This window comes from Delphinapterus leucas, chromosome 4 (assembly GCF_059928025.1).
Source record: "Delphinapterus leucas isolate spDelLeu-1000000601 "Yukka" chromosome 4, BTC_Dleu_Yukka2, whole genome shotgun sequence".
In the NCBI taxonomy this organism is placed as follows: Eukaryota; Metazoa; Chordata; class Mammalia; order Artiodactyla; family Monodontidae; genus Delphinapterus; species Delphinapterus leucas.
The window spans coordinates 54,834,439-54,853,255 of NC_143132.1; positions in this window are offsets into that span (position 1 = coordinate 54,834,439).

The following is an 18,817-nucleotide window of genomic DNA, read 5'->3' on the forward strand; positions in this document are numbered from 1 at the left end:
CACCACATTCTGGGCATAATGTTCTAACAGCAGCATTTGAAGCAAGAAGGAATGGGCAGAAAGCAAAAACCTTTTGCATATTTCATACTGCTGGCAATAAAAGCTTTTCCAGAAACCCATTTTTGGCTCATTAGCTAGATCTGGATCACATGCTTACTCACCCTTAGCTGAAAGAGAATCTGGGAAAGCAAATAATCTCACTTCTTCAGCCTTTATCATGGAAGATGTGTGAGGGAAAATGGGGCTGAGAATAACTGTTGCATTAATGAAATAATAATGTTACCTACTAAGAGGTTCTGGTCACCAAATGTATAGAGGATTTCCCCCCCACTAAGCAGTTCTCTGTGACACTAGCTGGGTGTCCTACAATTCAACTCAATTCTCACACTATCTCCCTAGAGATAGCATCAGATCCCACAGGTTAAGGATTCAGTCCTACAAGACTATCCCCACCCCACTTCAGAGCCAATTGCATGTAGTAGGTCCCCTGTAAGACTTCTGTCCTACTTTGGCTACAAAGGACGGTCCCACCACCCTTTCCTTGGGTTTGATTAATTTGCTAGAATAGCTCACAGAACTCAGGGAAACATTTACTTATGCTTACCAGTTTATTAAATGATGCAATAAAAGATACAGATGAACAGCCAGATGGGAAGATACACAGGGCGAGGTATATGGGAAGGGGCACAGAGCTTCCGTGCCCTCTCTGGGAGCACCACTCTCCAGGAAGTTCCACCTGTTCACCAACCTGGAAGCTCTCTGAAGCCCCTTACTTTTGGAATTTTATGGAGGCTTCATCACGCAGGCATGACCAATCATAAACTCTATTTTCAGTCCTTCTCCTTTCTCAAGAGAATGAGGGGCAGGGCTGAAGATTCCAAGCTTCTAATCATGGCTTGGTATTTCCAGTGACCAGTCCACATCCACTAGCTCACTCAGAGTCATCTCATTAGAGTAAAAGCACCCCTATCACCCAGGTAATCACAAGGGTTTCAGGAGCTCTGTGCCAGGAAATGAGGGCAGAGACCAACATATACATTTTCTATGATCTCAGGCGCACTACATGAGAACAGGACAGAAATTGAGATGATTTTGGAAACTATTGGACATATGACCTACCACTTCAGACATGGGGGCTAAAGTAGAGGATTTTTTGATGCCTAAAGTTTTGGACATTTTGGTAGCAGCACTTATGGAAATCATAATGTTGCTGGGAGAGTTGAACCCAAACTTTACATACTGTTTTGTCTTGCAGGCCTGTTCTAAGGATAGTGAGACAGTGATATCTTTCATGTGGTCGAGAACCAGGGCTGGAGAGCTTATTCTAGTCTGCAGTCCTCTCCCACTTCCTCACCTTTACAGACCTGCTCAACAGATATCCCTGTATGTTCATAATTACTCCCTACAAGAAATTCTGGAATCTTCTCGTGGAAAATTAACCCAGTGAGGAACAAGATGACAGTTATGTATTAAATTATATGACATTTCAAAAGACCTCAGAACAGCATTTTTATTCATTTTCTGACTACCTCTGCATAAGAAACATGATTGTAGAAATCTCTTTCACTAAACATTAGGAGAAAAAAAATCTCACTCTCGGAGCTATAATACTGAGTGGTTATGATTAAAGAAACTACGGGTCAGCTTCCTGGGACTAATGACACCTGTGGAATAGAGAAAGCCTGTCAAGGAGAACAATGAGATATTTGATTCTTGTGTTTGATTCTTGTGTGCCCTGACCCTGTTGTTTCCTCTTGCTGATAATCATACTCCATATGCAGTTATTTAACTTTTTACATTGGTAAGTCCAGAATCACTGTACTAACATTAGCTTAATAGCTATGAGAGCCTTGAATTGAGAGGCTATTTTATTTAAGTAGAAGTTATGGGTCCTCCTCCTTTTTAATTCTGAAGGAGGCTCATGTTTTCTAAGTGAAGTTTGAGTGACAGGAAAGAAGGATGCCATAATACCTCGGTCCTCTGCCCAGCCCTGCCCTGAATCTAGTGTGATTCTGTGATGCTTGGCAGTAGTGGTTCGTTGCTGGACAAAATTTTTCTCTATGTGGGCATTTGTGTACTTTCACAGCCCTAACACATTTACCAAATACCATCACATGCGGCATCGTCTGCTTTTCTAGGAAAGCATTACTCCAATATCAAATGGGAAAAACTAGACTCAGCTATAACGCAAATCGAGACAGTGTAAGATTAGCTGATGCAGGCCTCACAAACACCACAGCAGGGATCAGTGGGGTGGGGGAGGTATCCTAGGGTTTTCACTGTGGCTCCTGAGACAAGTTAGGGAAGACAAGAAGCCGGAAATTCTCACCTGAAAAAGTGCAGAAACAGAACTACTTTATTACATTTGGATGGAACCCAGTAGACTCTCCTCTACCATGTGTATGATTCTATGAATAGCCACAGAATGAGATCATGGCTCATCCCTTTGAGGTACTGGTTCTCAAACTTTCACGAACCCCAGATCACTGGAAGGCGTGTTAACACACAGATTGTTGGGTCCCCTTCCTGGAGTTTTGCTTCGGGAGGTCTGGATGGGGCCTGAGAATTTTCCTTTCTAACCAGTTCCAGGTCATGCCTATGCTGCTATTCCAGGGACCACACTTGAGACATTTCCTAAAGAAAGGATATGACATCCTGGTTCTACCCATACCACACTTCTTCGGTTGGGTCTCATTTACTAAAGTTAAGCACAGCCTGGATTGCTTTTTCAGACAACAGTGGGTCTAAGTTATTCAAACACTTTAACTGTGAGTCAGCCCTGAGAAAATAGCACCAGCAATGGCATTGGCCATTCTAAAATGTGCCCTTTAAGGAACCCGGCTGAGCAGAGGCATGATGGCTTGATTCCAGAGAGGCTGCAGGTGTGAAGCACGTGCATGTACCTGGTTAGGAGATGGCAGGACTGTCTCACAAATGCCCTACCTGGCTCTGGAGGAGAAAACATTTCCCCCATGCCCGCCCCCTCCCCTGAGCGGCAGGGTTTTCCATACATCTTTGTCTGGGGTTTGTAGGAGACGTGGCAGGCTCCTAGGGAGGTGTTGCTCTCTTCCAGCTCTCAGTGGTACAGCAAATTATATTTTCCCACAGGTTAGATTGACTCGACTCGAGGGGGGCTGCATTTGCCCGAGAAGCGCTGTGTCTTCCTGTGGCATGGAAACTGCTCTGCACACCTACCACTGTTCTTTCTTGATAGGGGATTGATTTCCCTCCGAGTGTGTGTGCATGCATGTGTGTTTAAGTAAGACCTCCAACACCTTAATTGCAGGTTTATTAATAGCACTGTATGAAAACACTCATAGCTTACAAGCATTTATATAATCTGGGTCCTTAGAGTATCTCTTACACAGCTTTTTGATCTTTGAGGTTCTTTTTTTCTTTCTCTCATTTACCATGCTTAACTTAGATGAAATTCATTTTCCATCTGTGCCACAAGTTTCCTGTTCAAATGTCTAAAAATTTCTGGCTGGGAAAAGCATGATGACTGTAGGTTTGGGACTCTGCTGATGTTCTGTACTGGGCAGCATTTCCTTTTCATGTCTGCAGCACTGTGGAGAGGGCACACTCAGGCTCTGAAAATGAAGAGAACTTCCCTGGATGCTGCAGAGATAAAAACCATAGGTTTGTCACGTGGAAGTCAGTGAGTGATCAACTCAGAAACCTTAACTACGAGGGCTTAATTAATCCTCTCCTTGGTCCGTACTTCACCAGCTCACTTCCTCTCCCCCAGGGTCACTCTGGTGCAGTTTGAAGGAGGGCTTGGATGTCTGCCTTTCCCTTAGACTCAGGGAGCTACAGGTGCCTCCTACCAATATAAGTCAATTTCTTTAATAACCAAGTAGGATCCTACCGTCATCAGGCACGTTGAGTAACACAGAATAGGTGCTTTTAAATGACTTATGAATGAATGAGTAAATGAATATCATTTGTAAGTGTAGCTAAGCCCTTGAACCTGGGAATACACCCAAGCTATTACAACTCATGGGTTAATGAGTTCCATGAATTTACTTTCGGCCTTGATAAACATTATTTCCTTTTTGTTTTTTTTGCCTTAAAGTTACCTTTTCCTGAGGATTGCAGAGAGGAAGGAGAGCTTATTCCTAATATTCTGGGAGTTGTTCAAAACAAAGAGAGTCAATGCATGTATTAGTTAACTTTGGCTGTCTAATAAATTACCCTGAAGTTTAGCAGTTTAAAACAACAAACGTTCATTATTGCACAAGGTTTCTGAGGTGTGGTTTTGGCTCAGGGTCTCTCATGTTGCAGTCAAGATGTTCTAGGGCTGCAGTCATCTGAGGGCTTGACTGTGGCTAGAAGATCTGCTTCCAAGATGGCTCCTCACTTGGCTGGTGGCAGGATTCCGGGGTTCCACACCATATGGGCTTCTCTGCAGGGAACCTGAATGTCCTCACATGGCTGCTGGCCTCCCCCAGAGCAAGCAGTCCAAGAGAGTGCAAGCAAATGAGGAGAAAGCTGCAGTGCCTTTTGTGATCTAAAATTCTAGACTCCGACGTCTCACACCATCACCTCCACTTGATTTTATTTCTTAGAAGGGGGTATAAAAGTCCAGCCCACGTTCAAGGAGAGGGGAATTAGGCTCCAACTCTTGAAAAGTGTAGCAAAAAATTTGTGTACATATTGTTAAACCACTGCGGTGAACAATAGAATTAGAAGATAGAAGTATTTTTAGCACATTTGGTGCCTGGTAAAATTAAGTAGCAGACTTATAGGACCTCAACTTTTTCTGCAGACACTGAAGGTGTCCTACTGGCGGGGTGGGGTGTTGACATGACATTCTGAAGTTGGAAGGGGCTTGCTGGCACACACAAGTTGTTTATGTGTGTTAAAACATATCTAGACTACACACCTAGTCAATATTTAAATTCCTTCTGCCAGCCTCTGCTTGGACATAGGGAAAGGGAACTTTAAAATATTCATCCGTTTTGTTTATTCAGTCATTCAGTCTTCACAAAGCACCTACAATATGTCAAACAATCCTAAGCCTTTTGTATACAAAATGAATAAGACATGATTTCTATTTCAGAGAGAGTAAAATCTAATGGGGGAGAAAGTAATGTAAAAAAATCACTAACCAACTAGCATGAGAGGGTTGTAGTACATATTTCATATAGAAGGAGCTATGGCGTTACAGCAGGGGGAGGTGATAACTCTTCCCTGGGTGGTAGCTGGAGTGGGAGAGGGTGGAAGAAGGATTGGAGGAAGTTTGATGGAAAAAGTAACCTTTGAATTAAGCCTTGAAAGATGAGGAAGAGTGCATTAGGGAAAGGAGATGTAAAGAGATTCTAGAAAGAACCAAGGAATGTACAAATGTACAGAGGCAGGAAGCCATGTGGATTCATTCAAGAAACACCAAGTACCATGTTCTGGGTAGAGCAAGCATGGAGGAATAAAACATGGGGCTGAAAAGGCATTTTGTGACCAGTTGTTAAAGGTCTTGTGCATTATCCTATGGAGTTTAATCTTTATTATCAGTCTACAAGTGGGATACGTCTACCCTAGTGAGTGATCTACTGCACTGAGGAAAGAAAAATGTTATGAACTGAATGTTTGTGTTCCCCCCAGATTCATATGTTGAAACCCTACCCCCAGTATGATGGTATTAGGAGGTGGGGTCTTTGGGAGGTAATTAGGATTAGAAGAGGTCATGAGAGTAGAACCCTCATGAATGAGATTAGTGCCCTTATAAGAGTCATGAGAAAGCTTGCTTCTGCTCTCTTTCTGTCATGTGAGGATACAATGAGAAATTGGCAACTAGCAAACCAGAAGAGGGCCCACCAAGAACCTCACCATGCTGACACCCAATCTCAGACTTCCAGCCTCCAGAGCTGTAAGAAATAAATGTTTGTTATTTAAGCCACCCAGTGTATGGTATTTTGTCATAGCAGCCTGGACAGACTAAAACAAAAATGTTAGAATTTCTATTGATGCTTATTTATTTTAACAAATAAGAAAGCCTTGCTAACATACACTGTACAAATTGAGAGATAGTACATTAGGCGAAAACACTTCTCATACAGTACATTTACTCCTAAGATAAAATGGACAGAATTTAATGCATGAGTAGTTATAGAGATGATAAGCCTGAAATTCTAAGTTTGAGTGACAAGAAAATAGTAGGTTATGGGGTTCAGGGCAGGCCGTCCCCAAATATACCACTTTGGCATATCAATTATTTTGAATTAAAGTTACTTAGAAAACAGCCTGTACAAGGACACTCTGACCCTTCTTTGTCCCCCTGAAAGCAGGAAATAAATCTCCCATGTGAAAGGTAGCCTCCCTACACCAGAAGGTAGAGAGACATCCTTATCACCAGAGATAGGGATTAGGGCTGAGAAGGTTGTGTAAAGAAACCTTGTTACTTCTTCACTAATTTACTACCCTAAGCCCAATCTTCTTTGTCAATTCCTCACAAATTTATTGTTTCTTGTCTAAAAGGTATAAAAGCTGCCTGCTTTGATTACTCCTTTGAGCCCTATATTTATGACCCCCATATATACAAAATCAAAAATTATTTTCCCTCCTGTTACTCTACTTTGTGTCAACTTAATTATTAGACCAGCCGAAAGAACCAGGAGGGGTAGGGGGAAATTTTCCCCTCCCCGACATAGAACTACCTACTTCAAACTGTTGGGCAGTCTGTACTTTCCACAAAGACATTCAGCAGAGCGGGTGTAAGGGCTAAAGTCTTCCCTGAGTGCCACAGTCCAGTCTGGTGTAGGGCTGAGCTAGCCTAGGGAAGGATCCTTTTTGTAATTCACCCAAGACCCAGTGTGTGTCAGTAAGGTCTCTGGCAGTGGGACCGAGAGTGACGAAGAGTGGGTTAGGGGTGCAGGGAGAACTCTGAGTTTGATTTTAGGCATGTTGTCTTTGTATTTGTGAGGGACATTCAACTGGGATGTCCAACAGACAACTGAAAATATGGATCTAGAGTTCAGGGGAGAGATGATGGGGAGAGAGGAGGATTTTGGAAAAAAACTAGAGAATAGGTTGTAATTGAAGTCTGGGAGTGGTTAAGATCATGGGTGGGCATGTAGCTTGAGAAGAGGCAAAGATAACCTAACTGAAGGCACAAGTAGAGAGAGAGGAGCCAGTGGAGCGACAAGAAATAATCAGAGAGGCAGAAAGAAAACCTGGGAGCAGGCATCACAGGAGCTGTGGGAGGGGAGAATTTCAATAAAGGAATGGCCAGGGGAGAAAGATCAGGTAAATGAGAAGAAGAAATTCTCTGTTAAATTTGGAACTAGGAAATTTTTAATTCCGTCAGAAGGAGTTGTTCATCTGGAGCAATGAGTGCAGACACTTGATTAAATGATTGAAGACTAAAATGGAGGTGAGAAAATCAAAATTAGAAACGTAAAGTATGTACATTATTAAGAAGTTTGAACCAGAAGGGAAGCGTGGGGATTAAGTCCATATGGACTGTTTCAGTACCTCTTGGAATTTCATTGAATGAGTATCCAGTTCCTCTTAGCCTAATGTTCAAGATGTGTGTCTCTCCTTACGTGTGAATCAGGCCTTCTGCCCACACCGTGCCCAGTGGATTTTCCCTATTCAATTGCTTCACTGCATTTCTTTCTTTCTTTCTTTTTTTTTTTTTTTGCGTTATGCGGGCCTCTCACTGTTGTGGCCTGTCCCATTGCAGAGCACAGGCTCCGGACGCGCAGGCTCAGCGACCATGGCTCACGGTCCCAGCCGCTCTGCGGCATGTGGGATCGTCTCAGACCAGGGCACGAACCCGTGTCCCCTGCATCAGCAGGCAGACTCTCAACCACTGCGCCACCAGGGAAGCCCCTTCACTGCATTTCTTGATGTCCAATATTGAAGCAATTTTCCAGATGCACACACAACGGGACTTGAGCAAAGGTTGAAGAATATTTTTCATTTTGTTTCTAATTCTCATTCTAATGACAACTAGAGCTTATTTTCCAGCCACACATTTGTGCCACATCTTTGGGATCCTTTATAATGCAAATTCCTTCCTCTCCAGAATTTGCATAAATGTACTTTGCACGTAAAAGACACTGAATATTCATTATTTGGACAGATCATGTCAGAGTTCATAATTTTATAAGTAATTTTTGTTTTCTTTTTTCTTAAAGATATTTCCTCTTGATTTACGCATCCTGAAGCGCAAATGCCACATTGTATCCCATACAGAGTCAATCGTTTCAGTTAGTATACCATTAAACTACCTAAAAACATTTAAAGTCTTTATGTCCCTGAAATTATTTGCTTTTGTATTCCCATTTCCTGAGCATTTACAAAATAAGTTAAATGGCACTTTGGCCTGTAGACTTTGCTACTTATGCTTCTTTATCCAGAGAAGCCCTTGTTTGCCTCTAAACTTTGATTTCTGTCTCAAAATCTGTATGTCTTAACAAAACGTCCCCACCCCAGTACAGGGTGTGCTGTTTTAAATTATCTTTGAAATAAAACCTGTTGAAGATTTTTAAAATATGGAGATAAAGCAGTTCCCTAACATCTCATATTTTCATGCCCAATACCTCAAAACAGTCTGGCAACCCTATCAGGAACAATTTCCTCTGATAGAAACTGTATTGTTTTATTTGTGATACATGCTGAAATGTTTAGTGATTCTACAGTTTACGGTACTATAATTTTGCTCGGTTTTCCGAGGTCTGTCTGCCAAGGTCCTTATCAACAATGGCAGGATGCCCATTTTGATCAATATGTATACACTCCAGCTATAAATTCCCTCAAAATGCTTGGGTGGGCGCCCATGATTTATTTATTTCTATTTGCCAATTAGGTCTAGAGAGTCATGCTAATAGACCCACTGGAGAAAGACAGAAAGAAACCTGTAAGGAACGGCACCAAAAACGGAGGAGAGCTTAAACAAGCTTTATTTGGGTACGCTCCCGGGCGGGGTTCACTGGTCCGAGAGAAAGGGGCCAGAAAAGTCGCGCCCGGTTGTGGGCGTGAACAAAATTTATAGGGGAAGAAGGGAAAGGGGTGTGGTGAATCCGGGAGGGCGCAGAGTATTCCTTATTTGGCAGTCTTTTCAGGTATCATGGCAACATCTGGTGCCGGTCGCATCAGTCTTGGGACCGTTAGTCCCGCCCCTCGAAAGGCGGGAAGGCTGGGCCGAGTGGAAAGTCCCCAGGTCGGTCCCTGGAACTGTGTGGTCCGGAAAGTCTCCAGGTCAGTTTCAACCTGTGAGTCTGATTGCGTTCCCCTGCCTCGGGCCAGTTGGCCTTACAAAACCTTGAAAGAAAAGAGCTGAACCACAAAAGAGAAACCTTTCTGCTCTCTAAATTTAGAATAAATCCATCACTATTTTTGTTTTTTCCTCAATTAACTTTATCCTTCTGAATTCATGTCGTCTCCAAAGAAATTTTATAGCCTGGAGAATTCCTCCGTTAGTCTGGACTTTAAAAGTTCTTGTGAAATGTATATATGTGATCTGGAATCTGAGTGTTCATTATGGTGATGGCGCTCATGGGCGTCAGGAACGATAAAGTCCGTATTTAAGGGTATTTGTGGCTTGCCCCTAACTTGCAATTACCTGCAAAGTGTGGTGGCTGGATTGAAATGTGATTGCAGCAGCACGTTTGGAGAGGTATCCTATTGGCTTCTTGATGATAATTTAACCTAAAGCATGTGTGTGCGTGTGTGTGTGTGTGTGTGCTATGCACTGCCATTTCTTCATTTCTCCTGAACAGTAAGAGGAAAATTCCGGGGAAAATGAACAATTCAAACAATAAATTTCTTCAATATTGGCCTTGCTCAGCCAGCTGAATATTTTCAATAAAACAGCAATTGGCTGTCCTGGACCCACCCCTCACGCAAGAGACGCCCAGTACGTGGAGAACCTGCTGAGTCTGCAGGTGACCATGACAACAGAAGGCCGTGACCAAGGTGGCCGGTCTCAGGAGAGCCTTGTCATCCACGGGGCTTAGCGTCTGTCAGGAGTTGCTGATGCGTCAACCATTTTGTACTCATTTGTCTCTGGTGAGCGAGGCAGGAGCTGTTACCTTTTCATACTCTTAAAAGAAAACAAACAAAAGCGTCGCAGCTTGGACAGCTAAGCGAGTTTACCCGCACCACTGACAGCTGAAATCCTGATGTTGCACCTACACAGAGCTGGCTGTGAACAAAGCAGTACACGACACAGGACGGGAGGTGCCCACGGCTGTGCAAAGGGCAAGGTGAAGATAACCGCAGTGAAAACTCACGCAAAGATATAAACCTCACTCCTAAGAGGCTTTATCTTCTTGAATGGAGCAGTAGAAAGCTTATGGCCATGGTTCTCTGTTTGATATATCACTTGAACAGTTTTCATTATTTTAGTTCCCTTTAGAATAGAAATTAAGTAAAATGTCTGTCAGTAACAGTTTGCACGTTACAAAGAAATTTTCTCTTAGGTTTTATACGTTTTTCATGTTGTAAAACCAATATTTAATCACTGTAGAAAAACTAGAAAGCAGGAATAAGCCAAGTAAAACAATATAAATATCTAACAGTTTTATTGCCCTTATGGCCTGCTAGGCACTGTTTTAGATGATTTCATATGTTAGGTCATTTAATTCTCAAAGCAACCTTCTGGAAGGTAGGTTTTTACCTAGCTCCATTCTAGAGTTAAGGAAATTGAGGCACAGAGAGGTTAAACAACGTTCCCCGAGTCCCGAAACAGCCTGGCTCCAATGTCTATGCTCATTGCCACCTGCTGTGCCTCTCTCTGTGACTACTCACAATGCCCCCACCCACAGATCACTTACTGTTAACCTTAGAGTACAGCATTCCAGACTTTTTTCTATTAATATAAAAAAGTATATGTGATTCACTAGTATATCATATATAAATATATTTTCTATGTATATCATACTTATGTTCTACTAGGACTCAAAATAGGCATTTTAATTTTTTTCCAATCTTACGAATGAAGAAACAAGCTTGGAGGGGCTGAGTAATTTGCCCCAAATCTCACAACTTTGGTGGAAGGCAAACCTTTGCCCAGGTATGCTACCTCCATCAAAGGGATTCTTTTTTTTTTTTTTTTTTTTGCGGTACGCGGGCCTCTCACTGCTGTGGCCTCTCCCGTTGTGGAGCATAGGCTACGGACATGCAGGCTCCGCGGCCATGGCTCACGGGCCCAGCCGCTCCGCGGCATGTGGGATCTTCCCGGACCGGGGCACGAATCCGTGTCCCCTGCATCGGCAGGCGGACTCTCAACCACTGCGCCACCAGGGAAACCCAAAGGGATTCTTTTTTCTGCTCTAAGCTGCCTCACTGCCTTTCAGTTTTGATTTTGATGAGAGCACACTATTTGTTGCTGTCTGACATGTCTCTGGGTGGAAGGTGTTTAGGTGGTGTCGTGCGTGGTCTCAATGCCCCACCCAGATCCACTCTGCCAGCTGGACACCTATCCCCTAAGTGCTGCAGTGCTGGCTGATGACCACGGCTAGCTGTCCTCTTCTCTAGAGAATTGCCTTCGGTTACATCACTCATCTCAGGATCTGCATCTAGGAAACATGACTCAGGACAGGGAGGAAACCTCTGGTGTTGACCACATATTTGACCACGTAAACACCCTCCCCAGAACAAAAATCAGCACCCCCCCTGAGGCAAAAGCTGCCTTTTGGAGCTCTGCAAACATTTTTATAATTTTTAGCCATAAAATTGGCCTTGAATCAGTAGGGACATTTTCTTCCAAAAAGTCCAGTGACTATTTTTTCAGTTTTTTATTAAAATGTTAAGGTGTTGTTAAGGTGGCTTATATGGACCAAAGAAAGCCCTAAAAACCATTTGAAACACATTTAATTCAGGGTCATTTCTCATGTTTCCATATTTTCAGGATTTAATACTTTTCCATTTCAAATCAATTACTTTCTATTCATTCTTTAAGCACACATATTTCGGAGGTGTAACAGAAGAATAGCTATGAATAACCACCCTGCCTCCTTCTTTAATTTCACATCTGCCTTCCATCTTTTTTGCTGAAAATTTCCTTTTTCCCATCACCATAATTTCACAGTTAGCTTTCTCTTACCAACTTGTATATCCAACTGGTAAGGCACTCCCTGTTGCAGCTGTCACACTGGGTCCTCTCTTCTGATACAACGCTTTCACTTCTGCCCAACTTTCCCCCTTTGAAGCCATAAATAGGTACAAAATTCAAAATTTTAAATTTGATTCTTGAATGTAGTTACTATCATCATTTCATGACCTGGGAATGTTTGAGCAATACTGTAGTTTTTCAGAAGTGGAGATTCCATCAGCATGCAATGTAATGGTGTTTGAATTTTCTTGTATTTCTTTTTCCATCTCCATTCTGGCTGACACATCACTTTTTTTTTTTTGAATTTTATTTTATTTATTTTTTTATACAGCAGGTTCTCATTAGTTATCCATTTTATACATATTGGTGTATATATGTCACATCTCTTTTTGTTTATATTATTGCAGGAGCCTCCGAGCTGAGCTGCCTGCCTCCCTTCCCACTCCCAACAATCCATCCTCTTTAGGCTGTTAATCTTCCTAAGCCTCATTCTCATCATGGCACGACCATGGTCAAGAACTCTCCCTTGGCTCCCATTGCTTATGGAAGACCACCTGAGTAGTCTTTAGACCAATCCAGCAACGCCCTAACATTTGTAGTGCTGGAATAAGAAAACAAATAAGATCTCTGGTTTACCTGCCTTCTCTTCTCAACTTATCCCACCACAAGGGGCCAAGGAGGCATGTGGGTGAACACCCAGGCTACAACCAAATTTATCTATAACCCTCCAGCCTCCACTTGCAAATGGTCACTTCTTGGCCACTCTTGGATCTAGGGGTGTCCATTAAAGGTTATTGATTAAATTAAAATTATAGAATACACACAATTTGTTGAATGTCTTTCAAGTCTCTTTTCACCTACAATTTCTTCCTCTATCTCCTTTTTATTCCTTGCAATTCTTTTTTGGAAAGGCAACTGGAGTTTTTGTCTCATAGGATTTCTCAGTTTGGCCTTAGCTGAGTAATTTCCCATGACGTCATTTAACATGTGGCTCTGTCCCTTGTATGTCCTGTCATTCGTGAGGATGAAAACTTGCTCAGAGTCAAGTTTAATGTTTTTGGCAAAACTACTCCACTAGCAAACTCCCCACATTTCAGTGGCTTACTAGGGCTGATACTATTTCTTGCTCACAGGGTTTGCAGGTCAGCTCTTCTCTCCTCCAGGCTGTGGGTTGTGTTCAGGTCTTCTCTCCATGTCTTCTCACTCTGACACTCAGGGTGAGGAAGCAGCCACCACCTGGTGCTTGCCATTTCCACGAAGCTCAAGGTAAGAAGGGCCAAACCACGCAGATGCATTTGCTTCTGTTTGGAGGTGGTGTATGTCAGGTTTGCTCACATTCCATTATTCAAAGGCAGTCTCATGACCAAATTCAAAGTCACTGGGGCATGCCAGGAGATCAGGACAATTTTGGAGAGGAGATGAATGATTATGAACAAATAGATGTTAAATAGTTTGTTTGTTTATTGGTGATGTTAGAGTCCTTAAATATAAAGCCTACAAAATGGTGCTATTCTAATCCTACTGTTTTCTTCTATCTGGAGTTAGAATTTAATATAAAAAGAAAAACTTCTCCTCATTAGCTATTTATCTTAAGGTACCATTTGTAAAGGAAAGGCAAAGTGAATACTTGAGGTTTTCTCTTTAATTTGCTTATTTCCACAATACAGTTTGTTTCCTACTGTCTTTCAAAGTGACTTGTGGGTACTTTGAAGTTGGAGGGGTAACACTGTGAACTCATGGATTGACACATATTTGACACATTTCAATCTATTGAAGTCCTTATTAAATGATCGCATCGTTGACCCACAGGAGCCTATTCCAGTTCCTGAGTCCTTTGGATGTGACCCTGGGGTTTGTGCACACTTTCTCTGCTTTCTGGTATAAGAGATTGCTCATTTTCTGCCCCAGACTTGGAATCTAACATTTCTCCAAGAAACTCTAGTTTTTCTTAGTGGAAAATGGTATTTAGAGCCTATAATCTTGGCACTAGAAGTGTTCTTTGCTACTGGGTTAGTCATTGTTTCTAGTCCTTTTCAGTGTACAGAGTTTTAAAAAATGTGTTTTGGTTTTAGATAAAAATACATTGTGAGTTCATATCAATACTTCCAATTTAAATTCAGGGTTCTTGCAATCTCTCACATACCCAGATTTGATCCTGATTCAAACAGTTAAAATATGACAACCATGAAAAAGTAAACACTGAAAGCAATTTGATGATATTAAGGAATTATTACTATTTTTTAGGTGTGTTAATGTTATTGTAATTATGCTTCTAAAAGAATGCTTATGTCTTCTAGAGAGACATACATACTGAAATATTTATATATGAAATTCCATGTTACAGGGAATTTGCTTCAGGAAAATCCAAGAGGGGTGGGAGAAGTGGACAGTGTATGGATGAAAGAAAACTGGTCATGAGTTGTTAATTGTTATATCAGGGTGATGAGTACATGGAGGTTCAGTATTCTGGACTCTCTCTTTTTTTCGGTACGCGGGCCTCTCACTGTTGTGGCCTCTCCCGTTGCGGAGCACAGGCTCCGGATGCGCAGGCTCAGCGGCCATGGCTCACGGGCCCAGCCACTCCACGGCATGTGGGATCTTCCCGGACCGGGGCACGAACCCATGTCCCTTGCATCGGCAGGCGGACTCTCAACCACTGTGCCACCAGGGAAGCCCTGGACTCTATATTTTTATATGTTAAAAAAAATTTTTTTTTTTGCTTGGTAAATGGGTATCCATGGGTGCCAGTAAATATATTAGGTTTGTTTTGTTTGTTGGTTGGTTTAGATTTCCAATATCTAACATAAATAAATTTGCTTTTGTGCCTTTTTTTTGTAAAAAATAAATATAAAATATATGTTTAAAATTTTTAATAATACACTTTTTAAAAGATGCATTAGAAGAATATTTAATGACATGAGACAATGTTCACATTATATAATTAAGTGAAAAGGTAAGTATGCTACTTTTATAAAATAAACCTGTGTTTGTAGAAGGAAAAAAAAGTGTGTGTATATATATATATATATATATATATGAACTACAAGGACTGACCCTAAGTGATGGATGGTCCTCTCTCTGTTACAGATTATTTTCATTTTCGACTTTGTGTTTTTCTGTCTATTCTAATTTTCAATACAAACATATACTATTTTCATAATCAGACAATAAGATAAATGTTATTGACTAAGTGACTTTAAAACAATGAATACTTCTCTACTTCCTTGTTTGTATGCTTTTATGATAATGGCATCTCCCATTTTCAAGCTATTACCAAATGCTGTGAGACTGTAGCTGCCTAAAAGCCTGTGCACTCTCCTCTCCTCCTGTCATCTTCCCCCAAGCTGCATCTCACCTGCCTCTGGTGGTCTTCATCTTTATTCCACTGCTGGATGTCCAGAGCCATAAAAATCAGGACCTTAACTCACAGTGGGAAAGAAGGCAACTTTACTTCTCCCTGCTCATTGTTTGTTTTCTGTTCCTTGTCTGGCTAAATTTTTTAGACTTTATCTTTTAGAGTAATTTTAGAGCAGCAAAATTGAGAGGGAGGTACAGAGATTTCCCATATACCTCCTGCCCCATACATACATAACCTCCCCATTATCAACATCCGCCATCGGAGTGGTGCATTTGTTACAACTGATGAACCTACGATGACACGTCATTATCATCCAAAGTCCATGGTTTATCTTAAGGTTCATTTTTGGTATTGTACCTTCTATGGGCTTGGATAAAGGTATAGTTACATGTATCCATCATTATGGTATCATGCCAAGTATTTTCACTGCCTTAAAAATCCTTTATGCTTTTCCTATTCTTCCCCCCATGCCCTATCCCAAACCCTTAGCAACCACTGATCTTTTTACTGTCTCCATAGTTTTGCCTTTTGCAGAATGTCATGTAGTTGGAATCATACAGAATATAGCCTTTTCACTTATTTCACTTAGTAACTTCGCGTTTAACTTTCCTCTGTGTCTTTTCATGGCTTGATAAACACATTTCTTTTTAGCACTGAATAATATTCCATTGTCTGTCTTGATTTTTTTCAACTCTAGTTTTCTTATGTATATCTTATAAGTTTATTAATAATTTAATAAGAGTACATGGCATATATAGAGCTTTTCCTAAGTGCCAGGCATTTTGCTAGTTGGTTGACATACATTAACTTATTTAGTCCTCAAAACAGCCTTAGGATTTATGAATTACTTCTAATCCTTACAACTCTGCAACATAGCAATTTCTATCCGTGCTGAATGGGCACAGCGCAGAGAGAGCTTATGAAACTTGTCCAGCCACACTTCACAGAGGCAGAGTTGGTTCAAATTCATGTCTGTCTGGGTCCAAAGTCCATGTTTTCTCCACTATTACCTGCTGCCTTCTTTTAAAAAGAAGGAAAGAAACTTCTCAAATTACCCTAAAGCAGAGACCTGCAAAGACTTAGAGAGGATTGTATTGTATTTGTTTAATTATTCTGTGTTCTATATGTATTTCATATTAGCCCTATAAACTTGCTCTTTTGTCATTGGCTTCATTCTAAAAAAAGGTAGAATTCAAAATGCACAATAATAAAATCTCATGTTAAACAGTCTTATTTAGGAAGGACATAGAGAACCAACAGTCTAGGGGTGCTCTGTGCAGAAGGGAGAAGAGCCCCAGGGCCAGAGGGGCATCAACAGGGAGGAAAGAATCACACCCCAGCAAGAAAGGAAACCCAGGGAGACCTGGCAGTGCCTGTCTCAGGGCTTCTAAAAGTAAGCAAAGGAACTGAAGTACATGCTTTTCAAGGCAATGTCTGTACATCAACTTTGACAACCTGAGCAATGTCATCTTTGGTACAGTGTTGCTTAATGAAAACATGTTCTTCCATGGTGTAAAAAATTAGAAAGTCCCTAAAACATAGAGTATGCCTTTAGAAATTAAAACCGAAACCAAACAGTATTTCTCACGGAGGGCTGTCTGCCAATAAATTGAGAGTATCATCACTGTTTCCCAAGTCACCCTTTGGGGATGATTTATCCCCTGCCCCCATCTGATGGCCCATTACTGCCAGGGCCCCAGCATTGTAGTTACACCCAAGGCCAGCCCCTCTGCAGCCCTCACGCCTGGATGGGTGGAGCCTGCTGGGGAGAAGGACTTAACTACTTATCATATCATCCCTCTCCCTCCTTTACAGACTAATTCGGTGCTCTTGGGACTCTGCTGCCAAACTGTGTCAAGAGGGAATCTGACAAACCATGGGACTGTTGCCTTTCCTAGGAAGACACTTGCATTTTTATAGGAGTCTTAGGGAGAAAATGTCTTAAACTGGAGGAAGGGGTTTAATCATGGAGATTTCAGACTTTGGGAGAAGCTAAAACAGGTGATGTTTGGGGGTAGATAGAGCCTCATGCCCCCAGGAAATCACACTGTATATGAAACACAGATGGACATGAACTCTTCAAACAGTAACAGTTTGGGGCAGTGCCGTCTGTGGACATTTTTATTACACTGAAAGAGCACTTCCGATTGAAGAAATCCCACCACCATGGGCCAGCTTGGAGACAAAGGCAGTCCAGAGTTTCATAACTCCTTTTGTGCAACTCGTATTCCAAATATCAATTTGTCAACTGTGGAAAATAGAACCATATCCTGGTGTTCTAGGCCTAAAACATAGAAATATAAAGTTTGTTTCTCCTCCTCCCTGAAAGTCTCCTTCCCTGATGGACACAGACATCTTTACCCCCAGCCCAACTCCTCCTGTGAGTGGTCACGGAATTCCCTTCCTTTTCCCATTTCCTTTGTTCATTTGCATGGAGCTTGACTATTACTATTCCTCCTGGAAATGCAAAATCTCTTTGTTCTTTTTATTGTCTCTTCCTGAGACATCTTCCCGTCTCTACTCTGCTCAAGATGATTCATTGCTTGAACATATTCCTGTACATTTCTCCTCTAGCCTAGAGCCACTAGCCTTCCAGGAAGCTAAATTCTTAAGCAATATTGAAAACAGGCTGAAGAAGAGGGACCTAGCATCTCTGTCAAATATTTGGGAGGCAAGGATTTTTCTAACAGGAAACATCAGAGGCACATCAAGGATATAATCCTATAATCCAAGGAATGTCGAGGATTGCTGACAAACGCCAGAAGCTAGAAGAGGTGAGGAAGGATTCTCCTGTACAGGTTACAGAGGGAGCAGGACCCTGCCAACACCTTGATTTGGGGTTTGTAGTCTCCAGAACTGTATGACAGTAAACGTCTGCTGTTGGAAGCCACTCAGTTTGTGGTACTCTGTTATGGCGGCCCTAGCAAACGGACATGCTCTCCCCACCCATCCCCTCCCCCAATCTCAAGGTGCAGGCAGTCACCTCTTCTACTCCTGCCTGATGCCAGCCCTGCTGGTGACTCAGCACTGTAGCTCATCTTTATTGCCACCTCATTCCCTGGTCTGGCCTCTTGTGGAGCGTGGAGTCCATGACCTCGGGTTGCCTCCTGATCTTTCAGAGAAAGATAAACACAAAGTGGACCTATCTGGCCACCTTCAGGATTAAACCAAGGGCCCATCAGCTGTGAAGAGAATCAGAAGAGAAACCAAATAAAGTTCTGACTTTGATCTTAAATTGTTTCTCTGGAGCTAGAGAAAATGGACTATTTGACTAGAGGCAGGGCCCAGCCAGGGTGTCACATGGGTGCAGATTCCCTGTGCTCTGAATCTTCGTTATGCTGGAGTCTGCATTTCCTCCACGGATGCCTGGAATTTGTCATAGAGGTCCCTGACTTTCTGTG